General features: G+C 36.4%; 1 protein-coding gene across 1 annotated transcript in view; it reads right to left on the bottom strand.

The window, feature by feature from the left end:
* The window catches only part of BRIP1 (BRCA1 interacting protein C-terminal helicase 1), a 183,892-nt gene that overhangs the window by 149,446 nt on the left and 19,288 nt on the right, over positions 1-15,158 (bottom strand). The gene's annotated exons all lie outside the window — the stretch shown is intronic.

Raw genomic sequence — 15,158 nt, 5'->3', positions numbered from 1 at the left:
GAAACAAATTTTTCATAATTTGATGAAAACTATAAAACCATAAATCCAAAAAGCTCAGTGAGCCCCAAGCACACAATAAACACACACACACCTTAGTTGAATTGCTGAAAGCAGAGATAAAGATAGAATTTTTTTTTTTTTGAGACGGAGTTTTGCTCTTTTTATCCAGAGTGATCTCAACTCACTGCAACCTCCACCTCCTGGGTTCAAGCGATTCTCCTGCCTCAGCCTCCTGAGTAGCTGAGATTTACAGGCATTTGCCACCGTGCCTGGCTAATTTTTATATTTTTAGTAGACACAGAGTTTCATGTTGGCCAGGCTGGTCTCAAACTCCTGGCCTCAGGCGATCCACCCGCCTCAGCCTCCCAAAGTGCTGGGATTACAGGCATGAGCCACTGTGCCCAGTCTAAGACAGAATTTTTAAAGCAGCCACAGATTATAGAAACTATGTAAGACAAGCCAAGGGCAAAAAATATCTTTTAAGTGCTGAAAGAAAGAAAATGTCAACCTAAAATTCAATACCCAGTGAAAACGTGTTTCAAAACAAAGCAACAGTCCCTATCAATAACCCAATGAAGTTTCTTGCAGAAACAGAAAAATCCAGCCTAAAATTCACATGGATTCTCAAGGAACCCTGAATAACCACAATAACCTTGAAAAAGAACAAAACTGGAGGTCTCACATTTCCTAATTTCTAAACTTACTACAAAGCTACAGTAAGCAAAACAGCATGGTACTGGCATAAAAACAGAAAAATAGACCAATGGAATAGAAGAGAAATTCCAGAAGCCAACCCCCACATATATGGTCAAATAATTTTCAGCCAGCCTATCAAGACCATTAAATGGGAAAAGAACATTTTCTTTTCAATGGGAGCATTGAACATTTCAATGGGAAAAGGCCATTCAATGGGAAAAGAACATTATTTTTTCAACAAATGGTGCAGGGAAACCCAGATATCTATACACAAACAATGAAGTTGCACCATTATAACATATGCAAAAACTTTTTTTTTTTTTTTTTTTGAGACGGAGTCTCGCTGTCACCCAGGCTGGAGTACAGTGGCCGGATCTCAGCTCACTGCAAGCTCCACCTCCCGGGTTCACGCCATTCTCCTGCCTCAGCCTCCCGAGTAGCTGGGACTACAGGCGCCGGCCACCACGCCCGGCTAGTTTTTGTATTTTTTAGTAGAGACGGGTTTCACCGTGTTAGCCAGGATGGTCTCGATCTCCTGACCTCGTGATCCGCCCATCTCGGCCTCCCAAAGTGCTGGGATTACAGGCTTGAGCCACTGCGCCCGGCCGCAAAAATTAACTCTAAATGGATCAAAATCTTAAATATAAAAGCTAAAATCATAAAACTTTTCCAAAGGCACTGGCAATAAAAAATAGATAAATTTGACTTCATGAAAATTAAAAACACTTATGTATCATAGACCACCATCAAGAGTAAAAAGGCAACACACCAAATGGGAGAAAATATTTACAAATCATGTATCTGATGAGGTATTAATATCTGGAATACATAAAGAACTTTCACAACTCAACAAGAACAAAAACAATCCAATTCCAAAATGGACAAAGGCAACATTATACTGAATGAGCAAAAGCTAGAAGCATTTCCCTTGAAAACCAGCACAAGAAAAGGAAGCCCTCTCTCACCACTCCTATTAAACATAGTATTGGAAGTCCTGGCCAGGACAATCTGACAAGAGAAAGAAATAAAGGGCATCCAAATAGGAAGAGAGGAAGTCAAACTATCCCTGTTTGCAGATGACATGATCCTATATCTAGAAAACCCAATAGTCTCAGCCCAAAAGCTCCTTAAGCTGATAAACAACTTGTCAGGATACTAAATCAATGTGCAAAAATTACTAACATTCCAATTCACCATCAACAGTCAAACTGAGAGCCAAATCAGGAACACAATCCCATTCACAATTGCCACCAAAAATAAAAAATAAATAAAATAACTAGGAATACAGCTAACCAGGTAGGTGAAAGATCTCTACAAAGGGAACTACAAAGTGCTGCTTAAAGAAATCAGAGATTTCTTACAAACAAATGAAAAAACATTCCATGCTCATGGATAGGAATAATCAATATCATTAAAAACGTCATACCGCCCAAAGCAATTTACAAATTCAATGCTATTCCTATTAAACTACCACTGACATTCTTCAGAGAACTAAAAAAAAACTATTTTAAAACTCATATGGAACCAAAAAAGAGCCCAAAAAGCCAAGGCAACCCTAAGCAAAAAGAAAAAAGCTGGAAGAGGCATCACACTACCCAACTTCCAACTATACTATATGGTTATAGTAATCAAAACATCATGGTACTCGTACAAAAACAGACACATAGACCAATGAAACACAATAGAGAGCCCAGAAATAAGGTCACACCTACAACTATCTGATCTTCGACAAACCTACCAAAAACAAGCAATGGGGAAAGGATTCCCTATTCAGTAAATGGTGCTGGGATAACTGGGTAGGCATATGTAGAAGATTGAAACTGAACCGCTTCCTTACACCATATTCAAAAATTAACTTAAGACAGATTAAAGACTTAAATGTAAAACAAAAACTATAAAAACCCTGGAAGACAATCGAGGCAATACCATTCTGGGCATAGGAACAGGCAAAGATTTCATGATGAAGACATCAAAAGCAATTGCAACAAAAGCAAAAATTGACAAATGGAACCTAATAAAACTAAAGAGTTAATGCACAGCAAAGGAAACTATCAACAGAGTAAACAGACAACCTACAGAATGGGAGAAAATTTTTGCGAACTATGCATCTGACAAAGGTCTAATATCCAGCATCTATAAGGAACTTAAATTTACAGAAGAAAAACGAACAACCTCATTAAAAAGTGGGCAAAGCACATGAATGGACACTTTTCAAAAGAAGGTATATATGCAGCCAACAATCCTATGGGAAAAAAGCTAACAGTGATCATTAGAGAAATGCAAATCAAAACCACCACAATGAGATACCATCTCACACCAGTCAGAATGGCTATTATTAAAAAGTAAAAAAACAAAACAAAACAAAACAAAAAAACAGATGATGGTGAGGTTGCAGAGAAAAAGGAACACTTGCACACTATTGGTAAGAATGTAAATTAGTTCAACCATTGTGGAAGACAGTGTGGCAATTCTTCAAAGACCTAAAAACAGAAACATCATTTGACCCAGCAATCCCGTTACTGGGCATATACCCAAAGAAATATAAATTGTTCTATTATAAAGACACATGCACAAGTATGTTCATTGCAGCACTATTCACAATAGCAAAGACATGGATTCAACCTAAATGCCAATCAATCATAGACTAGATTTTAAAAATGTGGTACATATACCTATGGAATACTATGCAGCCATTAAAAAAATGAGATTGTGTCCTTTGCAGAAACATAGATGGAGCTGGAGACCATTATCCTTAGCAAACTAATGCAGGAACAGAAAACCAAATACCACATGTTCTCACTTATAAGTAGAAGCTAAATCATGAGAACACATGGACACATAGAGGGGAACAACACACAATGGGGCTATCAGAGAGGGTAAAGGGTGGAAGAAGGGAGAGGATCAGAAAAGTAACTAATGGGTACTAGGCTTAATACCTGGGTGACAAAATAATCTGTACAACAAACCCCTACCACACAAGTTTACCTACATAACACACCTGCACATGTACCCCAAACTTAAAATAAAAATTAAATTTAAAAAAAAATGGGGCCGGGAGTGGTGGCTCACGCCTGTAATCTCAGCACTTTGAAAGGCGAGGCAGGCGGATCACTTGAGACCAGGAGTTCAAGACCAGCCTGGCCGACATGGGGAAACCATGTCTCTACTAAAAATACAAAAAATTAGCCAGGCATGGTGGCATGCACCTGTAATCCCAGCTATTCGGGAGGCTGAGGTGGGAGGACTGCTTGATCCTGGGAGGCAGAGGTTGCAGTGAGCTGAGATAGTGCCACTGCACTCCAGCCTGAGCGACAGAGTGAGGCCCTATCTCAATAAAGGGCAAAGGACTTGAATAGACATTTCTCCAAAGAAAATACACAAATGGCCAATAAGCAGAAGACAAGATGCTCAACATCAGTAATCATTAGGGAAATGCAAATCAAAAACACAAGACACCATTTCACATCCACAAAAATGGCTATTCTTTTAAAAAGTACAACAAAACAGATAATGAGGTTGGCAAAGATCTGGAGAAATTGGAACCCTTGTGCATTGCTGATGGAACTGTAAAATGGCACAGCCACTGTGAAAAACAGCTTGGCAGTTCCTCAAAAAATTATATATAGAATTAGCATATGGTCCAGAAATTCCACTCTTAGGTGTATACCCAAAGGAATTGAAAACAGGGACTCCAACAGATATGTACAACAATGTTCACAGCAGCATTATTCAAAATACCAAAAAGATGGAAACAATCCAAATGTCCACTGGCAGATGAATGGACAAACAAAATGTGGTATATCCATATGACGGAATATTATTCTGCCATAAAAAGAAATAAAATTCTGACACATACTACATGGTGGATGAACCTTGAAAACATTATGCTAAGTTTTAAAAAAGCCAGACACAAAAGGACAAATATTGTATGATTCCACTTACATGAGGTACCTAGAGTAGTCAAATTCATAGAGACAGAAAGGAGAATGGCATTTTTCCAGGGGCTGGACAATAGGGAAATACAGAGATATTGTTTCATGAGTATGGTGTTTCAGTTTGGAAAGATGAAAAGGTTCTGGCACGGGATAATAGTATATGAATATGCATAATACCACTGAATTTACACTTAAAAACAGCTAAATGGTAAATTTTATGTTATATATATTTTACCATTAAAAACATGAAGGTAAGAAAAAATCTGAAAAAAATCTTTGCAATGCAAATGTTAAATAAAGCTCTACAAGCTAATAGAAAAGTTACATAATACAGAAACTTGGACCTACACGCAGAAGGTTCTTACACATTATTTGTGAGTTGAAATATTATTTGAAGGTACACTGTGATAAGTTTAAGATGCAAAGTATGAAGCAAGTCCCAAAAATAAAAGTAAGAGGTATACTTAAGAAGACAACGGTGAAGGTAAAATAGAATCCTAAAACATGTTTAATTAATTCAAAGAAGACAGAAAAGGGGAATAAAGAAAAGTTGGAATAAACAAAAAACAAATTGTAACCACAGTGATAATTATACTGAATGTAAATAGTATAAGTGTTCCAATTAAAAAGAAGAGGTTGTCAGATTGGATAAATAAAGAAGACAATTATTTATAAGAAACCTATCTTAAATCTAAAGACACAAATAGGTTAAAAATAAAAGGATGAAAAATACATACTATGGAAACATTAATCCTAAGAAAGCCGGAGTGGCTATATCAATGTTAGCCAAAATGGATCTCAGAACAAAGACATTTCATAATGACAGATAGGTTAATACATCAAGAAGACATAATAATCTTAAGTGTGTATACAGCTAATAACAGAGCATGAAAACCCATGAAGCAAAAACTGGTAGAATTGAAAGAAAACGCAAATCCCACAATTATAGGACCCTTATTGTATTCTCTAATTCAGTTGTAAGTAGACCAAAAAAAAATCAGCAAGGATACAGATCTTAGCAAGATAATCAACAAACCTGACCTAACTGATTTTTATAAATGAATACCCATACTTTCCAAAAACTCACAGAGCATTCGCCAAGACAGATCATCAAATTTAAAAGAAATGAAATCATAGACTCTATTCTCTAACCACACAAAAATAAATTAGAACTCAATAAGAGAAAAAGATCTAGGAAAAATACACCTAGTTAGTGTTTATCTAGACTTCTAAATAAATCTTGGATCAGAGAAAAAATCACAAGGGAAATCAGAAAAAAACAGATAAAGAAGTGCTTAGAGGGAAATGTATAGCTTTCACTGGTGTTTTACTTAGGGAAAAAAAAAAAGGTCCAAAATCAGTTATCAGCTATTTAAGTTTCAATCTTCTTTTTTTTTTCTTTTTTTTTTTTTTGAGACAGAGTTTCGCCCTTGTTGCCCAGGTTTGAGTGCAATGGCACGATCTCGGCTCACTGCAGGCTCCACCTCCCAGGTTCAAGCAATTCTGCTGCCTCAGCCTCCCGAGTAGCTGGGATTGCAGGCGCCCACCACCACACCTAGCTAATTGTTTGTATTTTTAATAGAGACAGGGTTTTGCCATGTTGGCCAGCCTGGTCTCGAACTCCTGGCCTCAGGTGATACGCCCGCCTCAGCCTCCCAAAGTGCTGGGATTACAGAGGTGAGCCACCATGCCTGGCCAAGTTTCAATCTTATGAAGCTAGCAGAAGAGTAAATTACATCCAAAGAAAGTAAAACAATGGCAATTTAAAAAAAAAAAAAAAAAGCAGAAACCAATAAAATAGAAAATGGAAAAACAGAAAGTCAACAAAAACTTTTTAAAAGATCAATAAAATGGATAAACCTCTACTACCTATTATAGATTAAGCAAAATGAATTCTAGATTGAGCAAAAAAAAAGGAGATAGACACAAATTATGAATATCAGACATGAAAGAGGGCATATCACTGCAAATCCTACAGACATTTAAAGAAATAAGAGAATATTTTGAACATTATGCCAATAAATTCAAAAACTTGAATGGACAAATTTATTGATAGATACTAATTACCAAAACTGACTCAGAAACAGAAAATGTGAATAATACTATATTCATTTTAAAAATCAAATTTAAAAGTAAAAATCTTCCCAAAAATAACATATAAGGGCAAGATGGCTTCTGTGGTGAATTCTATCACAAATTTAAGGAAGAAGTAATACCAATACTTCCCAACTCATTTTATAAAGCCAACATTACCTTGATATCAAAGCCAGATAAAGACATTACAAAAAACTATAGACCAATATTCTTGTGAACATAGATGCAAAGAATCCTTAACAAAATTTAGCAAATCAAACCTAACAACTGTAACAAATGAGGCCTACATTATGACCAAGCAGGTTTTATTACACTAATTTACAGTCAGGCCAACATTCAAAAACTAATCAATGTAATTTACCATATCAACAGGATATAGGAGAAAAAACATATAATCCTACCGAGGAATGCAGTAAAATTGTAAATATAAAATCCAACAACTACTCATTATAAAAATGTTCAGCCAACTAGCGATAGAAGGAAAGTTCTTTAGCCTGACAAAAGGGCATACACAGAACACCTAGCACAAATTTCATACGGAACAGTGAGGGATCAGAATGTTTTCCACCACAAGGTTGTGAACAAGGCAAGGGTATCCACTCTCATCACTCTAATTCAGCCTTGTACTGCATGAAAGGTAAACACTGTAAAGGAAGAAATAAAATAGTATTTTCCATGGAATGAAACATACAACTTTGTGTACTCACAAAGTCCTGAAGAAACTTCAAAAGTATCAGCTAGAACCAATAAGTGATTTAGCAAGTCGCAGGTTACAGGGTAAACATACAAAAATGAATTCTATTTCTACAATAGTAACGAATAACTGGAAAATGAAATTATAAGTGAAATCACACAATATCTGTCTCTTTATGACTGGCTTATTTTACTTCACATAATGTCTTCAAGTTTCATCTATGTTGTAGTACATGTCAGAATTTCCTTCCTTTTTAAGGCTCAATAATATTCCATTGTATGTATATACCACATTTTGTTTATTCGTTTGTTTATCAGTGGACATTTTGGTTGTTTCCACCTTTTGGCTATTGTTAGTAACACTCCTATGAACACTGGTGTACAAGTATCTGAGTACTTGCTTTCAATTCTTTTGGATATTTGCCTAGAAATGTTATTTCTGGATCATATGGTAATTCTGCATTTAACTTTCAGAGGAATCAGAAACAAGGTTTTTTAGTTAAACATACAGAAAGGAAGAAAATTAGAATGGGCCCTCTGGTACTGGAATGGAACTGGATGTATTGGTATAAACACTCATAATTTTCAGTGTACAGACAGATAGAGAAAAAATATATAAATGTATATGTCTATGAGTCTGGGTTTGTGTATGTATTCTGTATATTCTCTAGCTGTCTGCTGAAAGGGCCTGGAGCAGCAACTCCAAAAGCAATGAGCAAAGCTAACTCCCAGAACGCAGCATTTCAATGTTATTTTTCACTAAATGGAACCAAGGTTCCTTGGAGGAATGGCTGAATCCAAGACTAGGGCAGGGAAAATATAAGGTGAGCCTGGAACACTATCTTGTGCCAAAAAATAACGAAGTGTTCCAAGAATGATTGATATATGTCAGAAAGACACAATCAACTTAACTGGCTTCCCATTTGAGCACCAAAACAAATATTATAATAATTATAACCCACTGAATAAAATGGAAAATCATAAGTCCATAAAGATATAAATGAGTAAATTGAATTTTCTTTTTTTTTTTTGAGACGGAGTCTCGCTCTCTCGCCCAGGCTGGAGTGCAGTGGCCAGATCTCAGCTCACTGCAAGCTCCGCCTCCTGGGTTTACACCATTCTCCTGCCTCAGCCTCCCAAGTAGCTGGGACTACAGGCGCCCGCCAACTCGCCCGGCTAGTTTTTTGTATTTTTTAGTAGAGACAGGGTTTCGCCGTGTTAGCTAGGTTGGTCTCGATCTCCTGACCTCACGATCCACCCGTCTCGGCCTCCCAAAGTGCTAGGATTACAGGCTTGAGCCACCGCGCCCGGCCAAATTGAATTTTTTATAAGGACATGTCATTTACATAATTTCAGAGTTCTTCCCCACAAAGTCCTCTTTTATAAAGGCAAAAAGATAACTATAAAGTTATATTTTTTACCTAGCAGATATCATATTAATCAAGTTATCAATCATTAATAATGAGAGAAAATGAAACTGTGTGCCACCTCATAAGATGCAATGAGCAGAAGGCATCACTTCTGTCACATTCCTGCTGAAGATAAATAACCTCAGTCTTATGAGGAGAAAACCCAAATTAAGAGACATTCTAGATAAGCTGTAATATTCTGAAGTGTCAAAATCATGACAGTAAAGGAAAGACTGAGGAAGTGTTCCAGACTCAAGAATTTACTAAAGTGATAACTAAATGCAATGCATGGTTCTGACTGGATTCTTTTGCTTTTAGAAAAGCATTATTAAGACAACTGCTAAAATTTAAACTGGTTCTGAGTATTAGATGGCAACAATGAATCAATTTTTTAACCTCCTGATTCTTATTGGTTATATTGTGATTATGTATAAGAATGCCTTTGCTTATAAGACATAGACACTAAAGTATTTCAGGGTGAGGGAACATCAGGGCAACAACATACTCTCAAACGGCTCAATAAAAAAAGATGTTTGTATTGTACTTCCAATTTCTCTATAATGTTGTGACAGTCAAACCTTTAAAAAGCTAAAATAACCAAAAGATAAATTTACTGGGCAGACAGTTGGTCAATTAACGAAGTAGTTTTCAAAGGTAAAGTTATCTTTCCATACCCAGTATCCGTGAATGAAAACATTCTACATGACAATTATAGATACTATTACCACTGAATAGCTACACTCATGTCGACTGGGTTGCTATACATATTTATTTCATTAATGTATCTACACATCAAGAAAACTTAGAGGAATGGCTGAATTTTGTCAACTTTCTCTGAAATATTCACCAAGTTCACTCAATGTGATAAAGAAGATTTGAAATTTTTGAGCATTAAACATTTCCACAATAGAGAACACTACTATGTTTTCTCCAAGCTCTCAAAAAATTATAATTATTGGACCAGGCGCAGTGGCCTACTCTTGTAATCCCAGCACTTTGGGAGGCTGAGGCGGGAGGATCATTTGAGGTCAGGAGTTTGAAACACGCCTGGCCAACAAGGCGAAACCCCGTCTCTACTAAAAATAAAAAGAAATTAGACAGGCATGGTGGCAGGCACCTGTAATCCCAGCTACTCGAGAGGCTGAGGCAGGAGAATTGCTTGAACCAGGAGGTGGAGGTTGCAGTGAGCCAAGATTGCACCACTACACTCCAGCCTGGGTGACAGAGCAAGACTCCACCTCAAAAAAAAAAAAAAAAAAAAGCCATAATTATTGGAGCTGAAGGAAACACTCAAGCAATTAGTCATCCATTCTATCATCCTACCCCTAGGTAAATTTGCAAACAAGGCAAGAGATTCACACTAACTCCACTAACCTCTGGCCTAACTTAATCAAGATTAAAAGAGTATTGAACAGGGGTTGGCAAACTTTTTCTCTAAAAGGTCAGAGATTTTCCTGCTGGCTGAACATGAAAAGAAAGAAAAGAAAAATAAATAAATAGAGGGACAGAGAGTAAATATTTTAGGTTTTGTGAGCCATATGGTCTCTATCACAACTACTCAACTTTACTATTATAACACAAAAGTTCCACAGACAATATGTATAAACAAATGTAAAATGCATTCAAAAAAACTTTATTTATAAAAACAGGCAGCAGGCTGTATTCCACCCATAGGTCATAGTTTGCCAACCACTGGCATAGGAAAAAAGATTACAACAAAAAAGTATCCAACAAAATAGACCTGCTAAATTTTACTATGACTGTGATATATCAGGTGAAAAATAAAAGCTATACACTATAATCTTAATTTTGTGTGTGGGGAGTATATATGTAATATATGTGTAATATATGTAATATATACTACATAACAAATATATGTAATATATACTACAGTATCAACCCCTTTACAGGGTTTGAGCCCTGTACAACACCTGATTATAGGAGTAAGCCACTGCACTCAGCCCAATAATTACGATTTTTTTTGCGAACTTGTAGAAAATATAGCAGTGTTTTCTATGGTGGAAATGTTTACTACATAACAAATATATATATACTTGTAATATATATACTACATAACATATATACTACTACGTAACAAATATGGCAACATATACTACATAACAAAAATGGCAACAAATTCTACTTATCTTTGTATATAAGCCCCCTTTCAAAGTTACTTTGTAGCTCTTTCCACCAAGATGTGAGCTTTACCACTTGAGTCTGGATTTGGTTATGTGATTTGCTTTTGGTGACTGGAACATTAGCAAACCTGACAGAGACTCAAAAGGCATTTGCACACTGGGGCTTGTTCTCTTGCTGCTCTTGGAACCCTGAGGCCACCACATACATAAACCAGAATTAGCCTGCTAGATGATGAGACAGACCCACCTCATGGTCCCAGCTGACTACCAGTCAACTCCCTGAAGCAGGGCTGCCTTGCTGACTTAACAGCTGACCTGCAGTTGACCACAGACGCATGAGTAGGCCACCTGTGATCAGCAGAAGAAATGCCTAGCTGAGCCCAGCCTAAATTGCTGACCCCCACAACAGTAAGCTAAATAAATGGTTGGTTTGTTACAGCAATAGATAACATTGCATGTGTGTGTGCACGCACGTGTGCGCACTTAAGAATAGACAGCAGGCCGGGCGCGGTGGCTCAAGCCTGTAATCCCAGCACTTTGGGAGGCCGAGACGGGCGGATCACGAGGTCAGGAGATAGAGACCATCCTGGCTAACATGGTGAAACCCCGTCTCTACCAAAAAGAAAAATACAAAAACTAGCCGGGCGAGGTGGCGGGCGCCTGTAGTCCCAGCTACTCGGGAGGCTGAGGCAGGAGAATGGCGTAAACCCGGGAGGCGGAGCTTGCAGTGAGCTGAGATCCGGCCACTGCACTCCAGTCCGGGCGACAGAGCGAGACTCCGCCTCAAAAAAAAAAAAGAAAAGAAAAAAAGAATAGACAGCAGGCAAAATATCGGGTTGATACTGAAAAGACAGTTTAATTCAGGATTAATGTTAATAATTTAAGTACACATTTTGGTGGTTCCCAAATTTTCTTAGAAGATGCTTTTATATTCAGAAAAAAAGTTATTTAGAAATATAAAATTTAGTTCAATATATGAGTATTTTTCATTATTTCCAGTAAATATTGAGTCTAAAAATAAGGACATCTTGACTTGATGTCTTTAAATGGATAGATTTTAAGTTCTAACAGAGAGTTTGGAGATAAATAGTTATAGGTACATAGAAAACTAAGCAAAGGACAAGACAACTACTGGCACCAAAAAAAAAAAAAAATACTGGTTTGGGGAAAGAACTATAATCAGTTTTAAATATTTACAGAATTACAATAATACAAATGCCAAATATTGGGAGGCTAAACGGGAGAAGTAATGAGAAAGGAGAAAAGGATAGGAGGAAGACAACAGAAAGTATCTAACACTGAAAACTCAAGAGAAAAGCAAAATATGCATGCTACTTCAGAAACTATCAGAATAAAAAGGAAAAATGATTGAAAATTATTTACTTCAGATAGTAGGAATTGGTGAAGAATAGAATTAGGGCAGGGATCTATTGCTTTTCTGTTTGAAGCCAAGTGGAATTCTTTGACATATTTTTTCACACATACTGTGAAAAAAATAAAAATTTAAAGAGGAAAAAAAAAGTCCAGGAACCAATCCAAGTACATATAACAATCCAGTACATGATAACAGCAAAATTTCAAAACAGGAAAAATTATTAAGTGACACTGGGACAACTGATCAACTATCTGGGAAAATATGCAATTAGAGCCTGACCTCATACATGCATGAAAATAAATTCCATAAACAAGAGAGTTAAATGCACAAACAAAACTATAAAAGAACTATTAAAAATATCCTTATAAATTTATAGAAAAGGATCTAGAAAGATCCTCATGAAAGTGTTCATGGTGTTTGCTTCTGGGAAGCAGAAAGGGGGATGGGATTAATATAAGGGAGAACATTTTAATTTTTATTCTCTATCGGTTTTTATAATGTTAAAGGTTTTTCAAAAAATGTTATTACTCTTTTTTTTTTTTTTGAGACAGGGTTTCGCTCTGTCACCCAAGCTGGAATGCAGTGGCATGATCTCCACCTCCCGGGTTCAAGCGATCCTCCTGCCTCAGCCTCCTGAGTAGCTGGGACCACAGTCATGAGCCACCACACCCAGCTAATTTTGTTTGTTTGTTTTTTGTAGAGACAGGGTCTCGCTATGTTGCCCAGGCTGAACTCAAACTCCTGGGCTCAAGTGATCAGCCTACCTCAGCCTCCCCAAGCGCTGGGATTACAGGCATAAGCCGCCATGATTGGCCAAAAACAATTTTTAAATCCGCATTAAGTCACCTGTATTTAACAATACTGTCATACCCTCTTAAGTATAAGGATCTGAGTAAAAATTGTGAGCTATAAGAAATAGTGGTGAATCATGCATCTACTTAACTATGGTCATTTCTTTCATTCATTTATTCAACAAATAATACAAGTAGTTACTAAGTGCAGGCTCTGTGCCAGATGCTGGTTATCAAAAATTGAAAAAAAGAGACATTGCACTTGTCGTTATAGTCAGTCTGGTAATGAGGCAAACAAAACAGTTAAACCTACAAATAAATAAATAATTATAAATTTCAGTAAGCATTGTAAAGAAAAAAGACAGGGCCTTGAGACACTAAAAGAGGGATGAATCTTGAATAAATTACATACACGGTAATGCATGTAACATGACCTGTAACAGCATAAAAATGAACTGTCATCAAAAAGTCATCTGGCAGAGTTTATTCAGAGACAGAATAGTGAGGTGGTTTAGAGGACCAATTCCAGAGTCAGACTGCCTGGGTTTTAATCCAGCTTCTACTCACCAGGTTTGTGACATGAACAAGTTATTTAAATACTCTGTGCCTCAGTTTCCTCAGGTATAATTGGGAAAAATATTAATACCTTCCTGATAGGGTTGTTATAAAGACTGAGTTAAATTCTTTTATTTTGAAAACTGTCAAACCCAAAGAAAAGTTAATAGAACACGACAATAAGCATCAACTCACATGAACCTGTATTTGCCAGGTGAATTAATATTTCTAAAGTGCTTAGAAGAGTGTCTGGCATATAACACAGTAAGCATCAGTATCACCATATATATGCAGTTGTGTTAAATAGCTATTTTAAATAAAAGTAAATTAAAAGCATAAATTAAAAGAAAGAAGAGTAGGAAGGAAGAAAAAATGGGGTATGGGAGGAAGAAAAAGGAAAAACAAAATAGCCTAAGGATCACCCCAGTGTTAACACTTTGTAAGAAGGAAGGTCAACAGCGCACTCTGCTGGACCCAAGTGTCTTCCACACACCAGGCCCAAGTCATGAATTAAAATAATATGCTACTGCTACATTAAATCAAATATAATTACTTTAATTAAAGTATATAAAGATTGTTAGCATTTATTTATGAATAAATAAAAAGCAGGTATAAGCATAAGAATGTATCTGAAGACAACCCTATCTATTGTGAGGGTTTACTAAAAAAATGAACAGAATATAAACAAATCTAGAGAAAATGATTAGGAATGATAGAACAAAATAATTTCAAAATGTTAACATACTATTCTAAAAAACAATGTTTTTCTTAACTATATTTTGACCATGTGGAGGCAGATGCCTCACTAGATCTTTGACATATGAATTGTCAGATTAAGAAAATGAATCTAAACTGTAAGGAAAGGGATCAAGCAGTGGACACCAGAAAGTTAATCATATAAGAAAAGGTACTGACACTATTTTCCGACTTGAAAAGAAAGTCAGGAGACTAGAAATGATAGAAAAATAAAGAGACAACTGTCTAATTCTCCAATCCACTGGGTGGAAACTAAATTAGTTTCATATAAACTAAAAAAATTTGAAGAACCTAAAAAGTTTAATGTCAAATTCAGGGGAAAACAGAAATCATCAAACTAATTTATCATTTAATTTATGGAAGAAGATATGTCAAAAGTAATGCAACTGCAGATTTGAAAAACGTGAGGATTCTAAGACTTACACCTTTGCAGGAATAAGAGAACTAAACTATTAATTTATGAATTCAAATAAATATTTTTATTTAAAAACAATACTGTACTCCCTAGTATCATATAATAAAAAGCAAGACAGGAAAAGCATCCTTAGAATTTAAAGGTGCTAGAATTCAATTAGATATAAAGTATCTCCTGACCTCGTGATCTGCCCACCTTGGCCTCCCAAAGTGCTGGGATTACAGGCGTGAGTCACCGTCCTGGCTAACACGGTGAAACCCCGTCTCTACTAAAAATACAAAAAATTAGCCGAACGTGG

This window comes from Trachypithecus francoisi, unplaced genomic scaffold, assembly GCF_009764315.1.
Source record: "Trachypithecus francoisi isolate TF-2019V2 unplaced genomic scaffold, Tfra_2.0 Lachesis_group20, whole genome shotgun sequence".
Taxonomy (NCBI): Eukaryota; Metazoa; Chordata; class Mammalia; order Primates; family Cercopithecidae; genus Trachypithecus; species Trachypithecus francoisi.
The sequence above is the reverse complement of the archived record's forward strand: the minus strand, read 5'-3'. Positions and strand labels throughout refer to the sequence as shown.